The following is a 5,205-nucleotide window of genomic DNA, read 5'->3' as shown; positions in this document are numbered from 1 at the left end:
GGAGTACCATGATGTCCGCAAGTTTGCACGCATGATTCTATCGTTAGACATGTGTCAAATGTTCAAAGTGGCCTCAATCTTTATTCAGATATAATTAGGGTGTGCCTGTAGTCGGTATACCATTTATGTTCTTGGATGCACCTACAGAATGAGCTACATGGCTGAATGTATTCAGCTCATGTGACCTTTTTTTTTAACTTAATCACCCCGTGTGACCTATTTCCGTTATGACCGATGTAAGAATTTGCTGATTCTCTTGTAAAAGTAACAATGCTGATTCGCTTGTAAAAGTTTGCCTGTCTGATTACACACTTAAGAAAATAGTGTGATAAGAAGGCTTAATGTGCATGCAAAATCACACCATGGCATAATACGGTGTAAAAAATGAAACGTGTTGTGCATTTAAAACCTTGCAACTTCAAAATTATGAGAGATTCGGTAAGAAGGAATACACATAATATTTGTGTATACAAAATAATGACACGTGAAGCCTAGTGTATACATAATTCAAATCAGAGATAATTATAGTTCATGCATTACGCATAAAAGGATGACTAACAAAATACACAATATCATCAGTGCCGACTTTATATCAGTTTCATTTGATGCTCAGCGGAGGAGAAGACTTGCAACAGGCAGTGTGTCAAATACAATGGTAAATATATCCCTATTTCTTCCATGCCAATAAGGCAACAAGATATCCGACAAGGAACGATCCGGACCAGAGATATACATTCCCAACAGCGCTGCACAAGGATAAAATAACACATCACGTATCTAGTGAATCTTAAAATTTGAAACTGTAACAAAAAATTGTTGTGTCGAAATTTATTTTCTTAACTACATATAAAGCAACATCTTATAATCATAGAAAGAGCAGTTGTATTTTATTAACAGAGGATAATTTTACATAGGAAGACCAAGACCAATTGGTACCAACCACAGCTGCCACTGCCAGCTTACCGTGACTATTGAAGTGATCTTACGAAGGAACTTGGTGATAAGCATACAGAGAAATAAGCTTACGACACTAACATAAACCTATTCTGGTAGCCAATCAATAAAAATATCTAAATACACTGACACATGGGAGCTAGCTACTCCTGAACCATAGGCAGTGGTTGTGTGCTGCGACAAATCCCGTAATTCAACAGGACACAATTAGGAAATTAAGGAACAGACTAACAGATCCATGTATGGCAACATATGAAGAAATTGCCAAATAAAAGGCCACCATCTAGCTAGCAGGACAATAGAAAAGATGAAACTTCTATTGCAAAGGAAAACGAAGAAAAACTGATTGAAACAGCCCCTGATTTGCATTGATAGTTAAAGCAACAACAGCTCAAATTGAACATCTACATGCAGGCTCAATGTTTGCGCTCCGAACGAATTAGATAAAGCAACCCAAGGTAATTGCCTGGAGTATACCTAAGATATTATAATGCCACCGTTCCTCGATCGTTGTTGGAGCCAGGTCCAAAAAGTTATGTTCTGCAAGCAGGTGGAGTCCAGAGGTGCTCGGTGGATCCGCCTCTGTAATTGGGGACAAAATCAAACTAAAATCCAACAAATACGCAACACAATGATGCACGATAGAGAAAACAGAAAGGATCAACGCCACACCGTACCTAGAGGTTGAAGCCTACCTGCGTGCTACGCCTGCGGCAGTGCTGGGGTTGCCCCCTCTCACCACGATGCCGCCCGCAGCAACGAGATGCCATGTTGCCCGACAGGGATGGCACACGAGGTCATCAAGCCGCAGAGTCCATGACAGCGCCGCTGAGGCAACCGGCCGCTTGCGTAGGCACCGAGGCCGCCCGTTGCTCACCACGCCTCAAACCGCCTAGATCCACAGCTGTAGCTGCTCGCGCCCGCCATGATCCCCAGATACTGCTCGCCGCCGCCATAAACACCAGCTTCAGCCGCTCTCCGGCCACCACAGGGGTCTTGCCTGTAACCCTCATCACTATGTAATGAAAAAATAGCCCTAAATAAAAGTCTCATGTAGAAGGATTATCCTAAATAAAAATTCTAGTTTGTAGAAATATTTGAATTCATAATTCATAACCAGTATGCATTAATACCAATTTATATTTTGATTTGGTACTTCCGCATATAACCTAGCATGCCGACTAGCACTAGATTGGAGATACTATTGCAGCCAACAACTAAGAAACTATGCAGAAATACTGATGTCAAGCTTCATTTTTTGACAACAAGAAAATTGCGAGTAAAAGTGAACGATTGCGAACAAAAAACAATGAACAACGGGAAAGAAAAGACCATCCCTTGCTCATCAAATGGTAGAAATGGGGTGGTACTGAAGAGTACATGGGTACTATAAAGAAATAGGCAGCGCTAATCACGGGTTGCATACCACCAAAATCACCAAGGAAGCAAGGACGCATCTGCATGATAAAAATGGAAATTACATCTCCAAAGCAGCCTCTCACCACGGTTGGGATGATTTAAATCACAAACAATAATTATGGAACAGCTGTGATGCTACATGATAACTAAATATCAATAAAAAATTGACTGAGAACAGAACCATCAGCTGTTAAGTAGCCCTGATTGATAAGCTACTGTCAGGCACCAATTACAAAAATACTCCATAAAAGGATTATGGTTTTAACCAAAAGATGGTCAACTCAAATCAATTACGTATATTAGTTTGACCAGCAAGAATAGGATTCATAATGCAACTATGCCATAAATTACAGTACTCCGTATTTATTTTGATTAAACCTACCATAAATTATAGTATTTGTTTTGATTAAAACAAGAGTCACTCGTACACCGCATGTTTACCGACATAAAACACTAATCTTTTTTTACGAATGAAAATCCTTAAATCATCCCGGCCATCGCTGGTGGAGGACGTCGGACGTGCGGGCATGCGAGCAACGACCCTTTGGGCGATGGCTGCTCTGCTCTGCCCCGACGGATCATATGCTACTGGAATATCCTCAATGATAATTTTGCCAGATCTAAAATACATTTGTGATACTGAAGCAGGGTCGGTCCTTAAATGCAAAATCTGATAAGCTAATAACACGATCAAAGGTGGACGCAAAGAAACTAACAGATCATGCTCATCTATTTTCAAGCACATGAAAATGTTATAACGAGGAAGCTGAAAAGGTGAACAGAACTTTCAAATAACCAGGTTATGTCACAGGGATAGCATAAAAAACAAGAAAGAACCGCCAAATTGATAAACGTATATTTCCAAATAACAAAAGGTATCACCACCTAGCAAACAACATGCACAAGGATCATATGCTAGCGTGGCAGCAATATACAGTAATCCATAACAGCATATCAAAAGTGCGACCTATTCTGATCAACATGAGAAAGTGAACAGAATTTTCAGCTGAAGAATTTTTCTTTGGCGAAAACTGAATCATTACGAAGGTAAAAAATACGACTACTAGTACTAAACATGGATTTATTTTATCTATATTGAACAAGTATGATCATCGAGAAGATCAAATTGACATCTAAATCTTGCAGTTGTGAAAACAAATCTCAACATGTGACTAAAGATGAATAGGAACTATATTTCTCAGTTCTCACTCCTTAACCTTCACGCCAAGGCCTGCCAAACGTAAGACGCTTTTAGTGAGAACAATGCACTACAGAGCCATGGGGCAGTCATTGTACGCCAGCTTCTAGCCGGAGTAATGCACAGCAGAGTCATGGGCAGTCGTTGTATGCAGCTTCAATAGCTAAATCTAATTTGTAATTTTCTGAAACAATTTCGTATAAACTATGTAGTTAATCCATAAACAATTTTCTGGAACAAATCGACTTTGAACGGTAACTAATTAACTATATGTGGCCGTGGTGAGATAATATCAACATCTGAGATTTACACAAAGTAAACTGTTGATGTCGGGCGGTCATTGCTATGTGCTTGCACTGCCTCAACCTTTTCACATCAAAGCTCCACACGGATTTGCAAAAATAATGATGGACCTGAGCATCTGAGGGCAAAGAGAACATGTTGCTTACCAAAGGTGTCCGGCGAAAGCTGTTGCTCGCATGGTTGCAGACCTTGGCGACCTGCCCTTTCTGAGAAAGCGATCAATATGCACGACAAGAAGATGCGACGTGGATGCAGATGCCGCCCGCCTGCAACACGCCACGCACCATGTCTCCATTGCCGCCAACGAGCACGCCGCCACCGATTGGGCCGGCCGATCACGACGCATGCGCTCGCCGGCCGCCGCTCAACCGCCCGCCGCCGCGTGCGCTCCGAGATGGGGAGGGGGGGGGGGGGGTGGGGGGATCAGGTGACGGGCGATGTGGGTAGTGGGATCAGGTGACCGAGAAGCTAAACTGTCGGGGTAAAAAAAAATTTACGACCCAGCCCAACAAAAAAGGCTCGATGGAACGGAACCGGGTGGGTACGTGGCTCTGTATATGACCAGGGTGCAGAATTACTTATTCTGCTCCCAGGGTATCAAGTGCCACAGCATACATTGAGATCGAAACGCACCTGGGTGCTACGCCCGTGGCAGTGCCGGGACAGCCCCCGCTCTCCACGACGCCGATGCAAGCGCAACGCCGCTGTCAGCCACCGCACGCCGCGCTGCCCGAAAGCAATGCAACACAAGCTCCCCACGCGGCGAAGTCCACCACGGCAATACGGCAGCCGCGCGGGAACAGCCGCAGACGGCAGCGGGGCTCCGCCAGCGGCGCTGGTGGTCGTTCCTCCAATCGCCAGGGAGGATAGGAGGCCATGCCCTTACGCCCGCGTGGTCCAGGAACCGAAGCCGACTCGACGCCGCCGAGGATAGCCGATGCCCGCCGGAATCGCAGCCGCAGCGCTCGCCGCCCGCCGCCGGCCGTCGGCCGCACGACGCCTCCGCCTGCCACAAATCAGAACCGCACGCACGATTAATTTGGCGGATGGGGGCGTAGCTCTCGACCCCACGACCGTAAAAGGCAAGAAACCGTCAATTGTAAAAAATACTCCTTACATTAGTTGGGGACTGGTAGGATCAATTCGGTTCGGCACACGCCCAACTCGCTTGGTGGAGGCTGACTGGCTCGTCCGGCTGGGTCAAACGACCGGGATGCAGACCCAGGGTATCTAATAGAGTTTCTATATATATATAGCTATGCACCACCTCATGGCCATCAGATATAGTGGGCAGAAAAATGAAGGGGTGTAGATTACCATGGCTGGCAATG

At 44.8% G+C, this 5,205-nt stretch overlaps 1 long non-coding RNA gene across 2 annotated transcripts; it reads right to left on the bottom strand.

The window, feature by feature from the left end:
- Positions 1-440: 440 nt before the first annotated feature.
- Positions 441-4,684, bottom strand: LOC127345487 (uncharacterized). Of its 2 annotated transcripts, none has more exons than XR_007878715.2 (4): positions 4,021-4,684; positions 1,632-2,411; positions 1,432-1,536; positions 441-746 (listed from the first exon to the last, which is right to left on the bottom strand). It is a non-coding gene; the product is annotated as an uncharacterized lncRNA (long non-coding RNA). The 2 variants fall into 2 exon arrangements; XR_011756226.1 differs by having other exon boundaries at positions 1,650-2,411.
- Positions 4,685-5,205: the final 521 nt, after the last annotated feature.

Source organism: Lolium perenne, chromosome 3, assembly GCF_019359855.2.
Source record: "Lolium perenne isolate Kyuss_39 chromosome 3, Kyuss_2.0, whole genome shotgun sequence".
In the NCBI taxonomy this organism is placed as follows: Eukaryota; Viridiplantae; Streptophyta; class Magnoliopsida; order Poales; family Poaceae; genus Lolium; species Lolium perenne.
This window is presented reverse-complemented; position numbering and strand designations above follow the sequence as displayed.